This window comes from Argopecten irradians, chromosome 10, assembly GCF_041381155.1.
Source record: "Argopecten irradians isolate NY chromosome 10, Ai_NY, whole genome shotgun sequence".
Lineage (NCBI taxonomy): Eukaryota > Metazoa > Mollusca > Bivalvia > Pectinida > Pectinidae > Argopecten > Argopecten irradians.
The window spans coordinates 2,082,002-2,096,430 of NC_091143.1; the positions used below are offsets into that span (position 1 = coordinate 2,082,002).

General features: G+C 35.0%; 1 pseudogene; it reads right to left on the reverse strand.

Moving 5' to 3' along the window:
* Nucleotides 1–11,546: 11,546 nt before the first annotated feature.
* LOC138332749 (uncharacterized) lies at nucleotides 11,547–12,685 on the reverse strand (annotated as a pseudogene).
* Nucleotides 12,686–14,429: the final 1,744 nt, after the last annotated feature.

The following is a 14,429-nucleotide window of genomic DNA, read 5'->3' on the forward strand; positions in this document are numbered from 1 at the left end:
TCTAGATGTCCAACCTAAAACCATACACTACTTCTAGATGTCCAACCTAAAACCATACACTACTTCTAGATGTCCAACCTAAAACCATACACTACTTCTAGATGTCCAACCTAAAACCATACACTACTTCTAGATGTCCAACCAAAAACCATACACTACTTCTAGATGTCCAACCTAAAACCATACACTACTTCTAGATGTCCAACCAAAAACCATACACTACTTCTAGATGTCCAACCTAAAACCATACACTACTTCTAGATGTCCAACCTAAAACCATACACTACTTCTAGATGTCCAACCTAAAACCATACACTACTTCTAGATGTCCAACCTAAAACCATACACTACTTCTAGATGTCCAACCTTAACCATACACTACTTCTAGATGTCCAACCTAAAACCATACACTACTTCTAGATGTCCAACCTAAAACCATACACTACTTCTAGATGTCCAACCTAAAACCATACACTACTTCTAGATGTCCAACCTAAAACCATACACTACTTCTAGATGTCCAACCTAAAACCATACACTACATCTAGATGTCCAACCTTAACCATACACTACTTCTAGATGTCCAACCCAAAACCATACACTACTTCTAGATGGCCAACCTAAAACCATACACTACTTCTAGATGTCCAACCTAAAACCATACACTACTTCTAGATGTCCAACCCAAAACCATACACTACTTCTAGATGTCCAACCAAAAACCATACACTACTTCTAGATGTCCAACCTAAAACCATACACTACTTCTAGATGTCCAACCTAAAACCATACACTACTTCTAGATGTCCAACCTAAAACCATACACTACTTCTAGATGTCCAACCTAAAACCATACACTACTTCTAGATGTCCAACCTAAAACCAATACACTACTTCTAGATGTCCAACCTAAAACCACACACTACTTCTAGATGTCCAACCTAAAACCATACACTACTTCTAGATGTCCAACCTAAAACCATACACTACTTCTAGATGTCCAACCTAAAACCATACACTACTTCTAGATGTCCAAACTAAAACCATACACTACTTCTAGATGTCCAACCTAAAACCATACACTACTTCTAGATGTCCAACCTAAAACCATACACTACTTCTAGATGTCCAACCTAAAACCATACACTACTTCTAGATGTCCAACCTAAAACCATACACTACTTCTAGATGTCCAACCTAAAACCATACACTACTTCTAGATGTCCAACCTAAAACCATACACTACTTCTAGATGTCCAACCTAAAACCATACACTACTTCTAGATGTCCAACCTAAAACCATACACTACTTCTAGATGTCCAACCTAAAACCATACACTACTTCTAGATGTCCAACCTAAAACCATACACTACTTCTAGATGTCCAACCTAAAACCATACACTACTTCTAGATGTCCAACCTAAAACCATACACTACTTCTAGATGTCCAACCTAAAACCATACACTACTTCTAGATGTCCAACCTAAAACCATACACTACTTCTAGATGTCCAACCTAAAACCATACACTACTTCTAGATGTCCAACCTAAAACCATACACTACTTCTAGATGTCCAACCTAAAACCATACACTACTTCTAGATGTCCAACCTAAAACCATACACTACTTCTAGATGTCCAACCTAAAACCATACACTACTTCTAGATGTCCAACCTAAAACCATACACTACTTCTAGATGTCCAACCTAAAACCATACACTACTTCTAGATGTCCAACCTAAAACCATACACTACTTCTAGATGTCCAACCTAAAACCATACACTACTTCTAGATGTCCAACCTAAAACCATACACTACTTCTAGATGTCCAACCTAAAACCATACACTACTTCTAGATGTCCAACCCAAAACCATACACTACTTCTAGATGTCCAACCTAAAACCATACACTACTTCTAGATGTCCAACCTAAAACCATACACTACTTCTAGATGTCCAACCTAAAACCAATAACTGTATATTTTGTTTAAAACTACACTACTTCTAGATGTGCCCAACCTAAAACCATACACTACTTCTAGATGTCCAACCTAAAACCATACACTACTTCTAGATGTCCAACCTAAAACCATACACTACTTCTAGATGTCCAACCTAAAACCATACACTACTTCTAGATGTCCAACCTAAAACCATACACTACTTCTAGATGTCCAACCTAAAACCATACACTACTTCTAGATGTCCAACCTAAAACCATACACTACTTCTAGATGTCCAACCAAAAAACCATACACTACTTCTAGATGTCCAACCTAAAACCATACACTACTTCTAGATGTCCAACCTAAAACCATACACTACTTCTAGATGTCCAACCTAAAACCATACACTACTTCTAGATGTCCAACCTAAAACCATACACTACTTCTAGATGTCCAACCCTAAAAACCATACACTACTTCTAGATGTCCAACCTAAAACCATACACTACTTCTAGATGTCCAACCTAAAACCATACACTACTTCTAGATGTCCAACCTAAAACCATACACTACTTCTAGATGTCCAACCTAAAACCATACACTACTTCTAGATGTCCAACCTAAAACCATACACTACTTCTAGATGTCCAACCTAAAACCAATACACTACTTCTAGATGTCCAACCTAAAGCCAACCTAAAACCAATACACTACTTCTAGATGTCCAACCTAAAACCATACACTACTTCTAGATGTCCAACCTAAAACCATACACTACTTCTAGATGTCCAACCTAAAACCATACACTACTTCTAGATGTCCAACCTAAAACCATACACTACTTCTAGATGTCCAACCTAAAACCATACACTACTTCTAGATGTCCAACCTAAAACCATACACTACTTCTAGATGTCCAACCTAAAACCATACACTACTTCTAGATGTCCAACCTAAAACCATACACTACTTCTAGATGTCCAACCTAAAACCATACACTACTTCTAGATGTCCAAACTAAAACCATACACTACTTCTAGATGTCCAACCTAAAACCATACACTACTTCTAGATGTCCAACCTAAAACCATACACTACTTCTAGATGTCCAACCTAAAACCATACACTACTTCTAGATGTCCAACCAAAAACCAATACACTACTTCTAGATGTCCAAACCTAAAACCATACACTACTTCTAGATGTCCAACCTAAAACCATACACTACTTCTAGATGTCCAACCTAAAACCATACACTACTTCTAGATGTCCAACCTAAAACCATACACTACTTCTAGATGTCCAACCTAAAACCATACACTACTTCTAGATGTCCAACCTAAAACCATACACTACTTCTAGATGTCCAACCTAAAACCATACACTACTTCTAGATGTCCAACCTAAAACCAATACACTACTTCTAGATGTCCAACCTAAAACCATACACTACTTCTAGATGTCCAACCTAAAACCATACACTACTTCTAGATGTCCAACCTAAAACCATACACTACTTCTAGATGTCCAACCTAAAACCATACACTACTTCTAGATGTCCAACCTAAAACCATACACTACTTCTAGATGTCCAACCTAAAACCATACACTACTTCTAGATGTCCAACCTAAAACCATACACTACTTCTAGATGTCCAACCTAAAACCATACACTACTTCTAGATGTCCAACCTAAAACCATACACTACTTCTAGATGTCCAACCTAAAACCATACACTACTTCTAGATGTCCAACCTAAAACCATACACTACTTCTAGATGTCCAACCTAAAACCATACACTACTTCTAGATGTCCAACCTAAAACCATACACTACTTCTAGATGTCCAACCTAAAACCATACACTACTTCTAGATGTCCAACCTAAAAACCATACACTACTTCTAGATGTCCAACCTAAAACCATACACTACTTCTAGATGTCCAACCAAAAACCAATACACTACTTCTAGATGTCCAACCTAAAACCATACACTACTTCTTGATGTCCAACCTAAAACCATACACTACTTCTAGATGTCCAACCTAAAACCATACACTACTTCTAGATGTCCAACCTAAAACCATACACTACTTCTAGATGTCCAACCTAAAACCATACACTACTTCTAGATGTCCAACCCAAAACCATACACTACATCTAGATGTCCCAACCAAAAACCATACACTACTTCTAGATGTCCAACCTAAAACCATACACTACTTCTACATGTCCAACCTAAAACCATACACTACTTCTAGATGTCCAACCTAAAAACCATACACTACTTCTAGATGTCCAACCTAAAACCATACACTACTTCTAGATGTCCAACCTAAAACCATACACACTACTTCTAGATGTCCAACCTAAAACCATACACTACTTCTAGATGTCCAACCTAAAACCATACACTACTTCTAGATGTCCAACCTAAAACCATACACTACTTCTAGATGTCCAAACTAAAACCATACACTACTTCTAGATGTCCAACCTAAAACCATACACTACTTCTAGATGTCCAACCTAAAACCATACACTACTTCTAGATGTCCAACCTAAAACCATACACTACTTCTAGATGTCCAACCTAAAACCATACACTACTTCTAGATGTCCAACCTAAAACCATACACTACTTCTAGATGTCCAACCTAAAACCATACACTACTTCTAGATGTCCAACCTAAAAACCATACACTACTTCTAGATGTCCAACCTAAAACCATACACTACTTCTAGATGTCCAACCTAAACATAACCATACACTACTTCTAGATGTCCAACCTAAAACCATACACTACTTCTAGATGTCCAACCTAAAACCATACACTACTACTTCTAGATGTCCAACCTAAAACCATACACTACTTCTAGATGTCCAACCTAAAACCATACACTACTTCTAGATGTCCAACCTAAAACCATACACTACTTCTAGATGTCCAACCTAAAACCATACACTACTTCTAGATGTCCAACCTAAAACCATACACTACTTCTAGATGTCCAACCCAAAACCATACACTACTTCTAGATGTCCAACCTAAAACCATACACTACTTCTAGATGTCCAACCTAAAACCATACACTACTTCTAGATGTCCAACCTAAAACCATACACTACTTCTAGATGTCCAACCTAAAACCATACACTACTTCTAGATGTCCAACCTAAAACCATACACTACTTCTAGATGTCCAACCTAAAGCCATACACTACTTCTAGATGTCCAACCAAAAAACATACACTACTTCTAGATGTCCAACCTAAAACCATACACTACTTCTAGATGTCCAACCTAAAACCATACACTACTTCTAGATGTCCAACCTAAAACCATACACTACTTCTAGATGTCCAACCTAAAACCATACACTACTTCTAGATGTCCAACCTAAAACCATACACTACTTCTAGATGTCCAACCAAAAACCATACACTACTTCTAGATGGCCAACCCAAAACCAATACACTACTTCTAGATGTCCAACCTAAAACCATACACTACTTCTAGATGTCCAACCTAAAACCATACACTACTTCTAGATGTCCAACCTAAAACCATACACTACTTCTAGATGTCCAACCTAAAACCATACACTACTTCTAGATGTCCAACCTAAAACCAACACACTACTTCTAGATGTCCAACCTAAAACCAATACACTACTTCTAGATGTCCAACCTAAAACCATACACTACTTCTAGATGTCCAACCTAAAACCATACACTACTTCTAGATGTCCAACCTAAAACCATACACTACTTCTAGATGTCCAACCTAAAACCATACACTACTTCTAGATGTCCAACCTAAAACCATACACTACTTCTAGATGTCCAACCTAAAACCATACACTACTTCTAGATGTCCAACCTAAAACCATACACTACTTCTAGATGTCCAACCTAAAACCATACACTACTTCTAGATGTCCAACCTAAAACCATACACTACTTCTAGATGTCCAACCTAAAACCATACACTACTTCTAGATGTCCAACCTAAAACCATACACTACTTCTAGATGTCCAACCTAAAACCATACACTACTTCTAGATGTCCAACCTAAAACCATACACTACTTCTAGATGTCCAACCTAAAACCATACACTACTTCTAGATGTCCAACCTAAAACCATACACTACTTCTAGATGTCCAACCTAAAACCATACACTACATCTAGATGTCCAACCTTAACCATACACTACTTCTAGATGTCCAACCCAAAACCATACACTACTTCTAGATGTCCAACCTAAAACCATACACTACTTCTAGATGTCCAACCTAAAACCATACACTACTTCTAGATGTCCAACCTAAAACCATACACTACTTCTAGATGTCCAACCTAAAACCATACACTACTTCTAGATGGCCAACCTAAAACCATACACACTACTTCTAGATGTCCAACCTAAAACCATACACTACTTCTAGATGTCCAACCTAAAAACCATACACTACTTCTAGATGTCCAACCTAAAACCATACACTACTTCTAGATGTCCAACCTAAAACCATACACTACTTCTAGATGTCCAACCTAAAACCATACACTACACTACTTCTAGATGTCCAACCTAAAACCATACACTACTTCTAGATGTCCAACCTAAAACCATACACTACTTCTAGATGTCCAACCTAAAACCATACACTACTTCTAGATGTCCAACCTAAAACCATACACTACTTCTAGATGTCCAACCTAAAACCATACACTACTTCTAGATGTCCAACCTAAAACCATACACTACTTCTAGATGTCCAACCTAAAACCATACACTACTTCTATGATGTCCAACCCAAAACCATACACTACTTCTAGATGTCCAACCTAAAACCATACACTACTTCTAGATGTCCAACCTAAAACCATACACTACTTCTAGATGTCCAACCTAAAACCATACACTACTTCTAGATGTCCAACCTAAAACCATACACTACTTCTAGATGTCCAACCTAAAACCATACACTACTTCTAGATGTCCAACCTAAAACCATACACTACTTCTAGATGTCCAACCTAAAACCATACACTACTTCTAGATGTCCAACCTAAAACCATACACTACTTCTAGATGTCCAACCTAAAACCATACACTACTTCTAGATGTCCAACCTAAAACCATACACTACTTCTAGATCAACTCCAACCAATAAAACCATACACTACTTCTAGATGTCCAACCTAAAACCATACACTACTTCTAGATGTCCAACCTAAAACCATACACTACTCTAGATGTCCAACCTAAAACCATACACTACTTCTAGATGTCCAACCTAAAACCATACACTACTTCTAGATGTCCAACCTAAAACCATACACTACTTCTAGATGTCCAACCTAAAACCATACACTACTTCTAGATGTCCAACCTAAAACCATACACTACTTCTAGATGTCCAACCTAAAACCATACACTACTTCTAGATGTCCAACCTAAAACCATACACTACTTCTAGATGTCCAACCTAAAACCATACACTACTTCTAGATGTCCAACCTAAAACCATACACTACTTCTAGATGTCCAACCTAAAACCATACACTACTTCTAGATGTCCAACCTAAAACCATACACTACTTCTAGATGTCCAACCTAAAGCCATACACTACTTCTAGATGTCCAACCTAAAACCATACACTACTTCTAGATGTCCAACCTAAAACCAATACACTACTTCTAGATGTCCAACCTAAAACCATACACTACTTCTAGATGTCCAACCTAAAACCATACACTACTTCTAGATGTCCAACCTAAAACCATACACTACTTCTAGATGTCCAACCTAAAACCATACACTACTTCTAGATGTCCAACCTAAAACCATACACTACTTCTAGATGTCCAACCTAAAACCATACACTACTTCTAGATGTCCAACCTAAAACCATACACTACTTCTAGATGTCCAACCTAAAACCATACACTACTTCTAGATGTCCAACCTAAAACCATACACTACTTCTAGATGTCCAACCTAAAACCATACACTACTTCTAGATGTCCAACCTAAAACCATACACTACTTCTAGATGTCCAACCTAAAACCATACACTACTTCTAGATGTCCAACCTAAAACCATACACTACTTCTAGATGTCCAACCTAAAACCATACACTACTTCTAGATGTCCAACCTAAAACCATACACTACTTCTAGATGTCCAACCAAAACCATACACTACTATCTAGATGTCCAACCTAAAACCATACACTACTTCTAGATGTCCAACCTAAAACCATACACTACTTCTAGATGTCCAACCTAAAACCATACACTACTTCTAGATGTCCAACCTAAAACCATACACTACTTCTAGATGTCCAACCTAAAACCATACACTACTTCTAGATGTCCAACCTAAAACCATACACTACTTCTAGATGTCCAACCTAAAACCATACACTACTTCTAGATGTCCAACCCAAAACCATACACTACTTCTAGATGTCCAACCTAAAACCATACACTACTTCTAGATGTCCAAACCTAAAACCATACACTACTTCTAGATGTCCAACCTAAAACCATACACTACTTCTAGATGTCCAACCTAAAACCATACACTACTTCTAGATGTCCAACACTAAAACCATACACTACTTCTAGATGTCCAACCTAAAACCATACACTACTTCTAGATGTCCAAACCTAAAACCATACACTACTTCTAGATGTCCAACCTAAAACCATACACTACTTCTAGATGTCCAAACTAAAACCATACACTACTTCTAGTATGAAGGCTTTCGCATTTGAAAAAGAAATATTTATGACCTCCCTTTATAAGTGCCTGCCTTGTACACTGAATGAGGTTTAATTCCATGGCTATGTCATACCCACATTATCAAAATGGGATTTCATACTTCTGCTAGGCTCTCAGAGATTTTGGGGATACTAATGATTCTATGGTGGCTTTTTTAAGAACATCTTATGGTGACGACATGCCACACTGGCACACAAGCCGACTAAATTTCAAGTTTAATGGTTTGAAGACGCGACACAGCAATAACACGAGATGTCCGTAAAAGCCACATACGATTCGTGTGCCCGGATGTAATTGTGTCAGGATAGTATGTTGTCGGATACATATAGGTAAAAACACCATTATTATATCGATTGGTACTAACCCCCGCCATTCCAAAGGTTTTAATGTAAGCTACGTTTTTGCGGTAATAATATCCTCAGCAGGTGTCGCGTCAGTATCTTGTTCTATGGAACTGTTTGCCCATTGTTCTTCTGTTTCAAAACTGTATAAGCTCTTCATGTCCGCCGAAATAAAACAATACACACCAGATACAAATAGACTGACAACGGTGGAAAGCGAAATTACTACTTCTCTGTCGTTCCAATAAAAAGCACTACACGTCAAGAAAACATCTTTTATAGACTTTGGTGGTTGGTTAGATGATAGTTATAAATTTGATTTTTCAGATACATTGAAGTGTATTTGCTTTTTCATACACCTTTTAGGTATTCAGTTTGAAATTTTAGATTTGTTTTAAACTGATTTTTTCAGACATAAATTCTATACCTAAATACCCTCTGTAGATGGTCACTCAGGACCACTGTGGAGATGATTCATTCATTATACTCTTCAATAAACATCTAAGTAACCAAGTTTGACATCATTCAGAAGTCTTGAAAATTGAGCAAATAAAAGTTCATTAATGTAGGTAGATTTTATACACAGATAGTCAAAAGTTAAGTTTCAGATCTAGTGTCACAAGGGGATACAACATGAGACCCAGATAAATTAGTACTGTAATTTTTATTAATAAAAAAAACATGTAACCTTTTTCATACTAGTAAAGACGTGTGATTCATTTTCTTTCCAGAATACTAAAAAAAGTAATATTTTTTGAACAGCCTATTTTTATAACTTTTCAGATCGTGCCCATCCTTTTACAAATCTGCCCCTAGGGGTGGCCTGTAGGACCAAATACTTATAATGTTAAAATGCTATCTGACAGATGATAATTCATGTGACCAATTTGTTTTCACGTTTCAGGATCTATGAAAATTGAGCAGTTAAATAAATTCAGGATTTCGAATGTGTTTTCCCTAAATATAAACTAAGTACAAATTTTGGGTGAGACGTGAGACCCCAGGGTCATTAATTCACAATATGTAATAAGAACATTACCAAATTGATCAGATGTTCTATATCTAAATCTATTTATGTGAACGTTTTTATTTGATTCTACCAATACTCTCAGAATTTATTAGTACAATTTTAGTATTTTTATCAAACACTTTAAGGAGACATGTGGAGTTTAAGATTTCTCAGATTTGAAAAAATGGTACACCAGATAGTCATATGATAATTTTGACAACTGGTTTAGACAAAACTGAATTAGATAAAATTACAAATGGACAATAATGTGAATTTAAAATGTTTTTTCAGATACTCTCAGATAAAAGTACACCAGATAGTCAGTGGAAACGTGATGGTTTCATATAATTCTCAATTCCCTTTAAAAGTTCTATCAATGAAGAGTATTTGATTCACTCAACCGCCATTCCAAATTTTAATGTAAGCTACGTTTTTGCGGTAATAATATCTCAGCAGGTGTCGCGTCAGGTATCTTGTTCTAAAAATAGGACTGAACTCAGAGCATTTCCTAATATTTCTGACATTAAAGCAATGTCATTAATGTAAGAATACTTCATTTGCATCCAATGTATCATCTCAAAACAAACAATTTGCATACCGCATCAGTGGTTTATCACACAAAACGAAACTGACACGACTGAGAAACACATGTCCGTGTTGACATATCCACGCAGGCTCGTTTTCAAAGAGTTAGGCGAATTTGCTAAATTTACACGGGGCTTCCCCATAATTTCAATGGTCAAAACTGGACACCGTATACAAGGACTTTTTGAAGGCCAAAGAATGCATTTTGAATTGCCCAACTATTCGCTTTAACTATGTCATTATTACGACTATTACTTCTTACTACTACTTACGCAAATTGATCAAGATTGCTATATCGTGATCAATATTAATTTGCATTTAAATTTTATTGCACCATTATTTATTTAGATTGGTGAGTTACACGTGTGTTTGTTTGATAAATTAATGTTATATCAACAGCCCGGGACATTTAAGGACGGCCTCCCGTGTATGCAGTGTGTTGCATGGTTTTTTTTGGGGGTTTTTTGTTTTGTTTTTTTCTGTAATTTTTTTTTTTCAAATTTTGTAACACATTTGACATGACAAACAAGGACACTTTCATTCTTCACATACACCTTATACTATCAAATATACACAGAGAGAAAAACAATGAGAAAGGAAAGAAAGAGAGAGAGAGAGAAAAATAGATAGATAAAGGGGAGGGGTAGACAGAGAGATGGTATTTAGAGTGGCACATACAGTAAGCAAAGATAAAAAAAATAGGAAGATATATCGGCAAAACAAAAAAAAATGATAAGAATAAATAAATAAATAAAAAAATAAATAAAAAAAATCTGAATATTATAAAAAATGTATAAATCTATGATTATCATATAGTGAATATTTCAGGGTGAGGTGTACAAATAAAAGGTTTAAGTTAAGCTATTTTTTCCAGTCTTTCTCAAATTTAATTTTTGCTCTTTCTCCTTGGCTGTAAGCTATATATTTCTGAGTCTTATAATAATCTTTTAAAGAATTGACAAGACCATTGGTACTGAGAGATTTATGGAGACATATAATTCTATAAATATACTGTTTTATAACTAGCAGAATTTCATTGTCAGCTTGGAAGGAAATGGAGTTAGAGGAATGTAGACCAAAAATAAAAGTTTGTTTATTGAAACCAAATGGAATGAATAAAACATCAAGTAGAGCTGTGAAACAATCTAAAAGATTTTGTACTTCTTTACACTCCCATAAAATATGAGTTATTGTTTCATTTTCAGAATTACATAAATTACAGTAAGGAGAAACAGAAAGATGTGCTTTAAAAAGAAAAGTGTTTGTTGTTAAGATGTGGTGATTTATTCTGAACTGTAGCCACTGTAACTTTGTGTTCTTAGTAAAATGGAATGGAATTTTGTAAATTTGAGACCAAGTTGCATCATCAAGATCAAAGTCTTTGTTCCACTTAACTTTACCAGAAGGCACAGCTTCGTTATTTAGTAAAATATTATAAAAATCTTTAGTACCTTTTCTTTCCTTTAGAAAAAATTCAATGCTAACTGGTACAAATGGATACTGAAGTTTTGATTGAGGAATTACAGCCGATGATAAGAACTTTTAAACAGCCGATATGATACTATGATAATGAAGAAAGTTGGTATTTACATTGTACCTGTGAAGAAACTCATTGAAAGTGTAAAAACTCTTTGTAGTACTGTCTCTTAATAGATCATTGATTGTAATAACATTTTTTTCAAAAAGATTTTTATCATAAATGAACTTCTCATCAACAGTTATATTTGTATTAAACCAAACACAGGTTTTCAGACTAGATACCTCTGTAGCATTCTTCTATCATTCATCTTGATCAGTGTATTCCATGCTTTAAAACATCAATCCAAAATTTATTGGACATTTTCTTCTGGCAAATTTGTAAAAATTCATTTCCACCATTTACTAAAATATCTACATTTACCAAACTCTTAAAAAACAATTTGTCATTTAGCTGTAGTTTGAACAAATCTTCGAATCCAACCAAATTTTAAAGAACACAAGTAAGCTTTCAAATTAAACATTTTCAGGCCACCATTTAAAAAATCTTTAATAATTACATCCCTTTTAACTTTATCAACCTTGATGTTCCATAAAAATTCAAAGATAGTGGTATTCAGTTTTGAGATGACATGAACAAATGATTAAATTGTGAAATAAGTAAGGATTTGATTATCTGAATTCGTCCTATTGGAGTAAGTGATCTTCTTTTCCAAGTTTTTATCAAAGACTTTAGTTTTATCAATTTTCTGTCATAGTTCATCTTTGGCATCTCATGTAAGTTAACATGGAAGTCAATACCTAATAGAGCAAATCTCTGTTTGACCCACTGTTAGTTCAACTCTTTTTAATCCAAGATATTCGTTTATAAAAATGAAGTTCAGTAATAGATTCTTTTAGTGTTTGTTCTGAACCATCAAGAGCAAGAGAAGAATCATCAGCATATTGTGACAAAAGAAGAGGATAATTATAAATTTCAATACCTTTGATATTACTATTCTGCTTAATCTAAAAGCTAAAATTTCAGCACAAAGGATAAAAATGTCAGGTGCAATAGGGTCCCCCTGCCGACAGCCTCTTTGTACCTTAAAAAAGTTGAAAGATTTCCACCCTGATTGATTGTTGCACTAACATTACTATGGAAAACATTTACCCAATTTATAATATCTGAGCCAAAACCAAAAAAATAAAAGACCTTTTAAATGAAATTCCAATACACTGAATCAAAAGCTTTCTCAAAATCAATTAACAAAAGCATTCCAGGAATATTTTCTACTTCTGTGAATTGCATAAAATCATAAATCAACCCTGTGTATTCCCCATTAAAACGTCCCGCAAGAAATCCAGTTTGATCTTTATCTATAATCTCATCTAATACAGTTTTTTCCCAAGTTATTGTACCTGAGGCAATTTTATAGACAACAGTAAGCAGAGTGATAGGTCTCCAGTTTTTGATTAAGTGTCTTGGTTTATCTCCCTTAGGTATACAAGTTATAATTCCACGTCGTTGAGAAATAGAAAATTCACCATCATAAAACCCAGAATTGATTTATCTAACAACAAAGTTTCCTTAAAAATTTCCAAAAACACGTAAAAAAATTAAACTGTAAAACTATCAATACCAGGACTTTTGTTATTTTTCACATTTTTCAAAGTTACCCCTGCTTCGTGTAGATTAATTAATCCTTTCAATTTTTCTGAGTCATTTTCATTAATTTTGCAAACATCATAGTCTTTAAATACATCATTCAAATAAATATTTTCCAAATTACAATCAGGGCTATAGAGATTTCTATAAAAATTATGAACCTCATATAGAATTTCTTCTTGCTGTGTAATAACCTTTCCATCATCCAATTGAAGTTTTGGTATTATTTTAGAAGTGAAGTTCCTATTTTCTAAGTTAAAAAAAATAATTTGTGGGTTTTTCACCTTCCTCAATCCATTTAGCCTTTTAGATCTTATTAGACTGCCCTTAACTTTTTGTTCTCTTATTTTCTCTAATTCTTTCTTTTTTGTTTCAAACTGAACTAAATTAACATTATTTTCCTGCTCAAGTTTCATGATATCATTCTTAAGTTCATCTTCAATCATTTTTTTTCTTTTTTTTTCCAAGTTTGAGATGAGTATGATATTGTTTTACCCCTAATGTGTGCAAGCAGAATTTCAAGAAAAGTAGGATCGGAAATAGAAAGTTGAATATTCTTATCTTCTATAATGTTGATGTTATCCTAAGTTATAAACTGGAAGACGAAACATTGTCTTATA